Source organism: Moschus berezovskii, chromosome 3 (genome assembly GCF_049115385.1).
Source record: "Moschus berezovskii isolate FMDL1 chromosome 3, NW_MosBer_1.0, whole genome shotgun sequence".
Taxonomy (NCBI): domain Eukaryota; kingdom Metazoa; phylum Chordata; class Mammalia; order Artiodactyla; family Moschidae; genus Moschus; species Moschus berezovskii.
This window is the reverse complement of record NC_142462.1, coordinates 58,057,670-58,070,388: the sequence shown is the minus strand read 5'-3', so window position 1 is coordinate 58,070,388 and position 12,719 is coordinate 58,057,670. Positions and strand designations below refer to the sequence as shown.

Here is a 12,719-nt window from a genome sequence, read left to right as displayed (position 1 = left end):
GGCTGGATGGCATCACCAAATTGATGGACATGAGTTTGAGTGAACTCTGGGAGTTGGTGATGGACAGGGAGGCCTGGCATGCTGTGATTCATGGGGTTGCAAAGAGTCAGGCACGACTGAGCGACTGAACTGAACTGAATAATAAACTGCTTTACATGCTTAGTTTATGATTATAATACTAAAGTATAAAAGGTGATTGGTATCTTTTAATCATTTCCTATATAATTATTCATAAATGATAGTGGGATCTGTTGGTTTGAGAAAGCTAAGCAGTGATCCCATACTCTTATTTCACTCTCATAGCCAAAGTGGCTACAGAAGAATTGCTCCAATAATGCAGCTATAACATCACTTCCATTCCATCCTGCAGTTTCCGGATTCTAGTCTCATAAACTCTGAATCATCTGCTATTGAAATCACTCTTCCAAGCCTATGTCTTAATATTTACCTTGTCTAAAACGAGTATAAGTGAGGGGTAAACAAAGAAGTATGGGTTAATGATGGATAATAGAAAATCAAATTATCTACCATCTTTGTCCAATTCCTTCTCTATTTTTTCTGAATACCTATTCAAGCTTCTGAGATTGACTTTTCCTGCAAAATCATGATGTCCTGATTTATCGTTGTATCTTATTTATTTGCACATCTATTAGGCCCATGATTATGACCTTTCAAGAGAACAGAAATCAGCAACCTATGGCCTGTCGGTCAAATATAGCATGCCAACTGTTTCTGTGAATAAAGTTTTCTTACAATGTATGTATGTGTATTTGTTTACATATTGCCTGTGATAGCTTTCTTGCTACAATGACAGAATTCAGCAGCTGTGACATATGGCCCCAAATATATATTTTCTGGCCCTTTACAGAAAGATTTTGCTGAAAGTGAAAGTCACTCAGTCGTGTCCAAGTCTTTATGATGCCATGAACTATACAGTCCATGGGATTCTCCAGGCCAGAATACTGGAGTGGGGAGCCTTTCCATTCTGCAGGGGATCTTCCCAACCCAGGGATCGAACCCAGGTCTCCTGCATTACAGGTGGATTCTTCACCAGCTTAGCCACCAGGGAAGCCCAAGAATACTGGAGTGGGTAGCCTATCCCTTTTCCAGAAGATCTTCCTGACCCAGGAATAGAACTGGGGTCTCCTGCATTGCAGGTGGATTCTTTACTAACTGAGCTGTCAGGGAAGCCCTGACCACTGCAATAAAACATTTTTCAGATTATGGCATGTGTAGGAAATATTTTACTCTCCATTGGCTTGTAATCTTTCTGTATGCTTATGTTTTAAGTATGTGTTTTTAAAACAGAGTATTGCTGCATTTTATTTAAGCCAAGCTTAATTTTTAATTTAGTCTCAGATTCAGTTAAACTGATGGCATTCATCATCCATTTTTGCCATCCTATCTCGTGATTTTTGTTTATCCTGTTTTTTTCCCATACTCCATTTTCCCCCTCCATTCAAACTTTTAGTGGATTGAGTTTTATTTAAAAATCCTATTGCTCCAATAATATTTTGAAAGTTTTGTGTTCTCATTCTTTTCTTTAAATAGTCTTAAATTTTAAAAACACACATTACTTTGAAAAGTTCAGTGTTAATCAGTATGTTTATTCCTCACCTGAAACGTACAAATTCTTAAAATACTTAAATATATTTCCTCAGTTCTAATATTTCCCTCTTTAGTTCTAACTTATTTATATATGCTTCAAATAAATTTTAAATAACAATTATAATATTTTATGTAATAAATTCTTGTTTATTCCCTGATGTTTGTCATTTGTCACTTCCTTTAGCTATCACTGTTTCTTGCTGTGCAGTTCTTCCTTTAGGTTGCATTTCATTTTCTGGAAGCACACCTTTTAAAAGATGTTTCAGTGAAGGTCTACTATATAAAAAATTTGGGTTCCCACAATGGAAGAAGACAGAGGATGGATCAATTTGGGGAGAAATGACAAATTTGTAAAGTATTAAACTTTCCAGTCCATTAATATGGTATACTCTTCATTTGGGCTTCCCAGGTGGCTCTAGTGGTAAAGAACCTGCCTGCCAATGCAGGAGATGTAAGAGATGCAGGTTCAGTCCCTGAGTTGGGAAGATCTCCTGGAGGAGGGCATGGCAACCAATTCCAGTTTTCTTGCCTGGAGAATCCCATGGACAGAGAAGCCTGGCAGGCTGCAGTCCACAGGGTTGCACAGAGGCAGAAACGATTTGAAGCAACTTAGCACTCATGCACTCTTAATTTATTTATGTCTTATCTGTTTTCTCTAAATAATGTTTTTCTCTATAGAGATATTGCACATCATTCATTAGTTTTAGACATTTGATATTTTAAATTACATTTTAAATTGTATGTTTTCAAAAACTTCATCTTACATTTGTTGGTATATGGCAACAGTTTTTTGTTTTTTTAAAGGACATAATCACATTTGATATTTAGAACAAACGTTTGTTGACCATAGTGAAGAGCATTATAAGAAGATCAAGCTTGGGGAACAAGACGATTTAGTAGGCTTATGCATAGTGCATGTGCTATTGCTTAAAATTGTGGCTATGGCAAAAAAAAAAGTAGATATAAAATAGTCTTGTATGTATTCTGAGAGAAAAGAAAGAATTAATGATTACTTTGACATCTGGAGGCGTTATAGTATTGTTCACAAAGGTAGAGAAAGAAAGAGTGGGGCTTCAATGAAGAAAGCCAAGCCTAAAGCTGAACTCATTCATTCAGATACAGAACCATGGATATATCAATATTTAAGAGATAGCCATATAAGTCTGAGTTGAAGACTAAGGGATAAGATAAAGCGGTAAGAAGAAATCTAAAAAGAAAAATAAAAGCCAAGTGAGTAAAGATCAGAGGCTAACGTTGCAGAAATCTAGTTACAGAAGAGTTGAAAAGCTTAAAAAATCTTTTGAGTTATAACCAAGAAGTCATCATGACCTGGGAGAACATTTCTAGTATCTTAGAAAGGAAAGCCTTTCTAAAGATGGTGATTTTTAGTCTCCTCTGCAACCCACTATGAACAATGCCTTCAAATAACCTTTTTGTGAAAAGGCAAAGAAAGATGGAATAAAAACAGAGAGGGGAAGAGTCAAAAGTTATTTTGAACAAGTGAGAAGTAGTAAGCATGCAGAAAAGACAACATATCACACTGGTTCTCAAAATTTATCATGCAATAAGTATTGTCGAAGACATTCACATAAGGAAGACTCCTGTTGTGCCTTACAGAGCTACTGATTAGGGTAGGTTTGAGTGGATCTATGTTTACCACGTTCCTCAGGTGAATGTAAGGTAGGTATTGCAAAGACCACAGTTTAGAAATACTGCAATAAGCAAGGATAAAACTGAGAAAACCTGGTCCACAGAGGTAGGGAGGGTATGAGGTCTAGAGAATAGGTGGTAGAATGAGTATTATAAAGGAAGAATACACTTACCCTACTCTGATAGGAGGGAAGGAGCTCTAGGTGCACATGTATTTGTAGTAATTACACAAAAATGAATAAGTTTTATTTTAAGGTTTCTTTTATTCTCTTTAAAAATAATCAGCAAAATAATTTACTAAAAATAAGGGGAAATACTAAAGAGTAGAGAACTGAGGAAATAATTTTTAAATGGATATTTTTAGGGAATGTAGAATAAGTAGATGGTCATGAACATGACAGTATTTCTGTAAAGGTAAGGACCAGGCAAAATGAGATACTATGAAGTGACAGTGACCTATGAAGCAGTGATTTTCCTCCCTCTCCTCTAGCAGTCTTTTTGTGCTGGGTGTTGGATGTCTCTAAAGTTAGAGTTTTTGTTACAGTTGTAGGAGAACAGGGGGCTAAGTTAATTATAGTGTGTGTGTGTGTGCATGCTCAGTTGTATCTGACTCTTTGCGACCCTATGAATGGTAGACTGCAAGTCTCCTCTGTTCATGGAATTTTCCAGGCCAGAATGCTAGAGTGGGTTGCCATTTCCTACTCTAGAGGATCTTCCAGACCCAGGATTTGAACCTGCATCTCTTGCGTCTCCTGCATTGGCAGGTGGATTCTTTACCACTGTGCCACCTGGGAAGCCAAGTTAATTATGCCAGTTGTCAATTTATTGTCTCTCAACTCCAAATCCACCCTTCTTTCCCTGCTTTGCAGTACTGGAGATGGACCTTGTAAACATTTCTCCTAGCCAGTTGACACAATATTAAGACTTGTCAGTAGAGAGTGCTGGAGGGACACTATAAGAGGAGAGGACTTCTTTTCCTTGTGGTGGTGCTTTTCTTCTTGAATCTGTGGTGCATCTGCCAGAGGCTGGCTTCCTTGTTGGGAAGCTGTGCTGGGGAATAGTGATGTGAACCTCAGTGGGTGGCTTCCTGGCAGGTCTAGTCAGTGCTGATGCAGGCATGCTTTTCCTAGTCTGTTCCTTTCTTGAGTGTTCTCCCACAACCTGCTGCCCCTTACATCCACTTATGCCTTAGCATTCTCTTTACTTTTCTTTGTGTTTTATCCCATTACTCATTAGTAGTATTGTTACTGAGTCCAAGCTTAGTCTGCTTGCTGCACAACAGGCCATTTAACCAAGGGATGATGTGGTGAGGCAAGGAATACAACTTTATTTAGAAAGCTGGCTGACCAAGAAGATGGCAGACTGATGTCTCAAAATAACCTTCTTGTCTGGATGCAAGCTTTTTTTATGGGACAGAGAAGGGGAGGAGTTGAGGAAGAATTAAGAGGGGGAAGAGTTGATTATCTTACAAATCTCTTGGAATAGCCGACCTCAGGGAATGTGGGTTCAATCCCTGGTCAGGGAACTAAGATCCCATGTGCCTCAGAGCACCTAAGCCTGCATGCCACAACTACTGAGCCCACACATTACAGCTAGGAAGTCCATCTGCCACAGCAAAGATCCCATGTGCTGCAACGAAGACCTGATGTAGCCAAATAAATAAATACATATTTTAGAAAGTAATAAAAGAAGATCATTACCTTTAAAAAAAGAAATTGATGATAGGTGTCCTACACTAGTGACAAATATGCTGCTTCTCATTTCATTTTGTGGACATGCATTGGAAGACTTACAGGAAAAGCTCATCAATAATTATAGTGATTGTGGTTATTTTTAATGGCATAACTGGACAACTATACCTCTGAACATTTTAGTCAACAATATTCTAAGTCTCATTAAAAAGTAATGTAAGTCTTTATTGTTTGAAAACCTTCCATCAACTTTCTGATAGGCTTTTTAATGTCAGCACCAAAACTTAAAGAGCACATGTCAGGAACTTGGAAGAAAAGCCTGGAGATAGGAGTGGAGCACTCTTTTAAATACCTGATGTGACTGCATCTCCTGATGCCCCCAAGGTAGTATCATGGGGAAACACTTGGGCATCAACACCTCTGATTCAGAAAAATGGAACTCTGGGAAGAAATTTTAAGACTATTAAGCCCCTAATATTTTACTTTTTCTTTTAATAAGATCATGATAGTTATATAATAAAAATCTAGGTCTAAATATGTCTAAAAGAGCTCTTTGAGTGACTATAAATAAAGGCATAAGATGACTCAATGGAAACTTTTTCCTTCTGAGGATATATAAAACAATGATACATCTTACAATCGATAATATTATAAGTGTGGTTCATAAAATTTGCCACATAAAGTGGTAACTTAAAAAGTATGAAGTGCTTTTTCTTTGCTATTAACATATGTTACTAAACATCAGTTAACTTGCAATCTTTGGAAAGAATCAGGTAGTATTTTACTGAGTGCTTAGTGATAAATTCTGGAGAAGGAAATGGCAACCCACTCCAGTATTCTTGACTGGAGAACCCCATGAACAGAGGAACCTGGTGGGCTGCCGTCTATGGGGTTGCACAGAGTTGGACACAACTGAAGCGACTTAGCAGCAGCAGCAGCAGTGATAAATTCCTCTATTTCCAACCTCTCATTTCTTCAAGCATATGAATTCCACATACATAGTCTTATAAGCAGAGAAACTAGACTGAGACTATAGTGTTGAAAGATTAAAAAAATTCTATAATTCACATTGTTGGTTGACTATTCTGGAATTTCTGGTAAATTTGTCATACTTCTGTGCAATAACCTCTATTAAATTATGCCACGTCTCATTCCTTGAGTAGGGAGTATGGATTGAGAAGACAGAGAGAGTCTCTTGCAGACTGTGCCAGAATAGGATTAAGTCATTTCATAATAATGTATCTCTCCCACTTTAGAGTGGCAAGAAGAAAAATTTCAATGATGCTTACAGGATATCTGATATAATGAATACCTGTATTTGCAGTGCTAGATAGGTTGTGTAGAAGACCAGTTCCTTTGGACCCAGCAGTGTGGCTGTCATAGAAGAACAGATCAGGGCATAAACCTAACAGCTTTGGTTTTCTATAGTTCTAAACCAATGTTTCATTCTTCTGTCCTTGCTTATTTTACCCTCATTAGGTTCACCCAGAGTTTAAATTTATTCCCCACCCAAAAACCCACAGGAATCAAGCAAATGTGTTTTGATGGATTTCTGTAGTTTCCTTTCAGACCCAGATGTTGGACAGCAGCCATCTTAGTAAAAACACTTGCTAGATGAGGCAGGTTAAAAAGGAAAGGAAATCTGAAAAAGAAATCAATTGGGAAAAGATATCTTCAGCATACCCATAAGTAAGAAATCTAGTTAGTTACTTCAAAGATTTGATGTGTGTAATCCCTGGAAACAGCTTGGACTTTGACTCACTAAGGCCAGCCTGGCTACAGCCAATGCTGAGTACCCAATTGACCAGTTTGATAAAGAACTACCAGTTAGTTTCCTTGGGTTGCCATAACATATTATCACAAACTGCTTGGCTTAACAGTAGAAGTGTATCCTCTCACAGTTATTAAGGCCAGAAGTTTGAAATAAATGTGTTAGCAGGGTCACATTCCCTCTCAAGACTCTAGGGTAGAATTCTAGCTTGCTCTTTAGCTTCTGGAGGCTGCAGACATTCCTTGTGGTAGCAGCTTCAATCACTTCTTCCTTCTTCACTTGACATTCTTCCTTCTGTTGTCCGAGTCCTCTTCTTGTGAATATACTCATCATTCGATTTAGAGCCCACTGATCTCAGCCTTCACTTAATTACATCTGCAAAGACATTTTTTTCCAAATAAGATCATATTCATGGGTTCTCAGGGTTAAGGTTTAGACACATAATTTTAGGGACTAGCATGAAAGATGATGAGTTATCTTTCATAACTCAAAAGAATCCTTTCTAACTGATTTAGTGTTCAATAAAATTTCACATATTTGCAATTTTGAGAAACATAGAGTGGGGTGTAGTTTTGCAGTCAAACTGTTATGTAGCTATAGGGGAAGAAAAGAACAAAGATCATGGTTTCCATGCCATACTTTTGTTGGAAAACACTTTGGTTATATCCTACTGAGGCAAAACAAAAGCAAAAACTTGTGTGGTAGATTGTTTGCAAAGTTGGCTATCAGTGATTATTCCCATCCCTTAAAAAGTCTTTTTCTTCCCCTTGAGACTCATGTTGATCAGCCAAATGTGGTTGAAATTCTTTTATATGACTCAAGGAAATATGTCTTAGATTTTTGTAGCATCCATTTTTACCCAGAAGCCATGTGGACAGAAAGAGGCACGGGAAGGAGACTACAAACAGAAAAAGGGAAAGGTGGTTAACCCATGCCCTTCTGACTACCCTAGTTGGAATCATATGAGTTATACTCCAGCTAATCTACCGCTGTCAAAACTACATGGAGCCAAGAGGAGCTATCACTGCCGAGCTCTGCTCAAGTTGAAGAATTATAATCAAATAAATTATTGCTTTTAACTCACAAAGCTTTTTGAGGCGGGGTCTTTGTTATGCAGCAGTAGATGATTGAAATGACTTGTTTTAAATTTAAAAAATAAATACAAATATAGTTCTTAATGAAACTTGTATTTCTTAGTGAAGGTATAGAGAAAAATTTTATTGTAAGAAAATTCATTCTGCTTTTTATTGTTAATAATTTTTCCATAAGTTTGAAAATATATGCCTTCTGATTTTTTAGTCATTTCTATCAAAGTTGTTTTGCTATGAGCTGAAGTGATAAGATTTGAAAGCGTCAGAAAATAACTTGGTGGGAAGGCGGAAACAGGGAGGTTGTTATTATGTATTTCTACCTTTTCGCTTTTGCTGGGAATGGCTAAGAGACTGTAAATGTGTTGCAGATAAAGAAATATGTGAAAATCAAGTTGTAATGATATTGAACCTAGTTTACAACATTGAATTTCAATCCAAGGATTTTTGACTAAGGAGAAAAGACAGATTTTCACAATATGTTAGAAAAATTGAATCTTTCACCATCTTTTATCTTTCAATTAATGTCTTCCGACTACCCACCAATTAATCTATTTACATCAGACTACTCTAAACATCAGTGTCAAGGAATGGAGGTGAGAGTACCTAGTGGGAGGCTGTCTCTGTGACCAAATATGAAGATGGACACTAGAGATACAATGGCAGTAAAGAACCAATGAACTACACCTTCTTGCTCAGTTTTTCATTAAAATGGGTTTCCTATTGCTTGCAGGCATCATGAGCAGCAAACCTTGATGGTAATGGAGAATAGCAATGGAGGCTGCAGATGCTAATAAGCCAGTTCAGGAACCAGCTATCAAGGCAAGTTTTGATCTTATTGAATTTAATGTGACATCTAAATATTAGCAAATGATTATGGAAGGAAAAAGGCAAAAGATATATGTATATAGATCGAGGTCTGTTTTGTGTTTAATGAGTTTCCCTGGTGGTTCAGATGATAAAGAATCTTCCTACAATGCAGAAGACGTGGGTTCAATCCCTGGGTCAGGAGGATCCCTTGGAGAAGGGAATGGCAACCCATTCCAGTATTCTTGCCTAGGAAATCCTGTGGACAGAGGAGCCTGATGGGCTATGATCCATAGTGTCACAAAGAGTAAGGCATGACTGAGCAACTAACACTTACTTACTTACTTCTGTTTAATATAGCAGGATGGTTTAGAAAATGAGATCTGGGAATTCCTTGGCAGTCCAGTGAGTAGGACTTGTCTCTTTCACTGTCAAGGAACCGGGTTCAATGCCTGGTCAGGGAACTAAGATTTCACAGCTGAGCAGCACAGCCAAAAGAGAAAAAATGAGATCTGAAAGATAACCAGGTCTTAAATGGCTCTAATATTTAGTAAGTGTGAGAAATGAAAAGAGTTAGTATTTATTATTTCAATCAGCTTTCTTCCATTTTATTTGCCATGAAGTGATGGGACCAGGGGAAGAAGGGGAAAAGATGGAAACAGTGATGGACTTTCTCTTCTTAAGCTCCAAAATCACTGCGGATGTTGACTGCAGCTATGAAATTAGAAGACATTTGCTTCTTGGAAGGAAAGCTATGACAACCCTAGATAGTGTATTAAAAAGCAGAGACATCACTTTGCCAACAAAGGTCCATGTAATCAAAACTGTGGTCTTTCCAATAGTCATGTATGGATGTGAGAGCTGGACCATAAAGAAAGCTGAGCACTGAAGAATTAATGCTTTGGAATTGTGGTGCCAGAGAAGACTCTTGAGAGTCACTTGGATAGCACAGAGATCAAATTAGTCAATCCTAAAGGAAATCAACCCTGAATATTCATTGGAAGGACTGATGCTAAAGCTGAAGCTCTGAGACTTTGGCCACCTGATGCAAAGAGATGACTCAATGGAAAAGACCCGACTCATTGGAAAAGACCCTGATGCTGGGAAGGATTGAAGGCCAAAGGAGAAGAGAGTGGCAGAAGATGAAGTGGTTGGATAGCATTATCGATTCAGTGGACATGAACTTGGACAAACTCCAGGAGATAGTGAGGGACAGGGAGGCCTGGCATGCTGCAGTCCATGGGCTCACAAAGAGTAGAACACAATTTAGTGACTGAACAACAACAACACAGCTTTCTCATCTGTACAATGGAGATAATAAAGGCACTTATTCTCGAAGATTGTCGTGATTAAGCAAACTCTTATTTATATATATATATGGAATTTATAATAGTATCTGGTACATAATACCTGCTATATAAATGCTAACAACTAATTATGTGCCAGTTACCTTGCTGATTTTCATCGTGCCCTTCTTTCTTAGTAACAGAAACCTTCAATTGTTAGGGATGGCAATGTTCTCAGCTGAAAGAAAAACTACATTTCCAAATCTCCATAATTGCTGTGGCTGGCAAATGATCTATAAATGTAAGTTTTTAGATATAGTTTATGAGAGTTCTTTGAAAAGGCTGATTTGGCTAGTTGGAATGCCTTTTCTTTTCTTTTCCTCCTTCTCCTTTCATAGAATAAAGTCATCATGACTGGAGCTACAGGAACCCTCATGGGTCCTGAGGGAAAGAGCAAAATTAGAGAAGAGCCCTTGCTTCTGATATATTTGAGTTACTGAATCATGCCAGAAAACATTGCAAACCTTGTTAGACTTCTCATCACTCATACACAAAAATAAATAAACATAAGCCTTTATGTGTTTAAGCTACTGTAAACAGATCTTCATTATTGTCTAGCATAATTCTTAACTGATAATATTCTATTATTGTTGTGAATGAATTTTCCAATTAAGAAATAGTTGCTATAAGAAAAAGAAAATAAATAGATTGAAAGGCACTTTATAATGAATGCCAAAAAAGACAATATTTCCAAAAGGAGGAACTTGTCTTAAAAAACTTAGTAGTGCACTAGGGCAACAATGAAGAAAATAACTAAAAAAATACACAAAAAGAGAAATGAGAGGTCAAAAGAATAAGAAAAAGATCTACTGTAAAATAAGTCACTATTGGAGGATTTGATCACAAAATGATATAAGACATATAGATCATAAGTAGCAAAATAACAGTCCTTCTTTGTCTATAATCACTTTGAATGCAAATAGATTAAACTCACCAATTAAAAGACAGAGATTGAAATAATAAAATAAAAAAAATAATTTTTGTGGATGGAGATCCAAAATGTACTGTCTACAGAGATTCACTTTAGATCCAATGACATAAGTAAGTTGGAAATTAAAAGGTGTAAAAATGTATCTCATACAAATAATACCCAAAAGAAAGCTATGGTATGCTAATAACAGGGGAAAATACTTTAAATAAAAATTGTTACAAGAGATAAAGATATCATCAATTGACTAAAAGCTCATTTCATCAAGAAGACATAAAATTATATTTGTATCAAACAATAAGGTCTCAAAATACATAAAGAAAAATGTGATTATTGAAGGGAGAAACAGTTCTACAATATTAGTTGGAGACTCCTTACCTCATTTCCAATAATGGATAGAAATAGTGGACAGAAATGTACAGTTACCAAAACTGACTCAATAAGAAAGAAATAAAAATCTGGAAAGACCAATGTCAAGCAAACAGATTGAAGGAGTAATCAAAACTTTGCAACAAAGAAAAGCCCAGGATTAGCTGGTTTTACTGGTGACTTCTACCAAACATTTAAAGAATTGACACCTTCTCAAAATTAAATCCTTCTCAAACTCTTCCAAAATATAGAAGAGAAAGAACACCCCCTAACTTGTTCTATGAGGCCAAAATTATTCTATACCTAAACTTAGACCAAGATATTACAAAAAAGAAAGTACAAAGTACCACTGATCCTTATGAATATAGATGCCAAAATCAAATATAGATTCCAAATTACTATACTAACAGATTGAATTCAACAGCATATTGAAAGAAACCATGGCCAAGGGGGATTTATTCCAGGAATGCAAAGGCATACCAATATAAGGAAATCAGTGTAATATATACCTACATTAATACAACAAAGAGGAAAAACTAGATGATCATTTCAATTGATGCAAAAAAAGTATTTGATGCAATTCAACACCTTTTCATGATTGAAAAAAAAAAACAGAGAACTAGGAATAAAAAGGAAATTCTTCATTGCAATAAAGAGCACTTACGAAAAACCCACAGCTGACATCATACTTTATGGTGAAAGACTGAAAATTTTCTCCTAAGATCAAGAACAAGAAAAGAATGCCTACTTTCACCATTGCTATTCACGATTGTACATGGAGTTCTAGCCAGAAAAATTGGGCAAGAAAAGAAATAAAAGTCATCCAAATTGGAAAGGAAGCAGTAAAACTATATTTGCAAGTGACAAGACATGCACAAAATACTAGAGCTAATTAAAGAATTCAGTAAATTGCAGCCTAAAGGGTCAACATAAAAATCAGTTTTATTTCTATAAGCTACAAGTGAAAAATCTGAAAAGGAAATTAAGAAAACAATTCTATTTACAATGGCATCGAAGAGAATAAATTCTTAGGAATAAATATAACCAAGGAGGTGGAAGTCTTGTACACTAAAAAATACAACATTGCTGAAGGAAATTGAAAACACAAATTAAAGGAAATATATCCCTTGTTAATTTACTGAAAGACTAAATATTGGTAAGATGGCAGTAATATGCAAAGCCACCTATAAAGTCAGTGCAAACATTATCAAAATTCCAATGGTCTTCTTTTGCAGAAATGGCAAAGCCCAAACTCAGATTCATATGTAATTTCAAGGAGCCCTCAATAACCAAGACATTATTGAAAAAGAAGGGATTATATTTCACAATTTCAAAACTTGCTACAAAGCTTCAGTAATCAAGACAGTGTGGTACTGGCAGAGTGCGTGCTCTCTTGTGTCCGACTCTTTGTGACCCCATGGACTGTAACCTTCCAGGCTCCTCTGTCCATGGGATTCTCCA

General features: G+C 36.6%; 1 long non-coding RNA gene across 1 annotated transcript in view; it reads left to right on the top strand.

Annotated features, from left to right (window-relative positions):
* LOC129552414 (uncharacterized) overlaps positions 1 to 8,634 on the top strand; it is a 56,512-nt gene extending 47,878 nt beyond the window's left edge. The window contains exon 3 of the long non-coding RNA XR_008685234.1: positions 8,542 to 8,634. This is a non-coding gene — a long non-coding RNA (uncharacterized LOC129552414). The remainder of the gene's footprint in view (positions 1 to 8,541) is intronic.
* Positions 8,635 to 12,719: the final 4,085 nt, after the last annotated feature.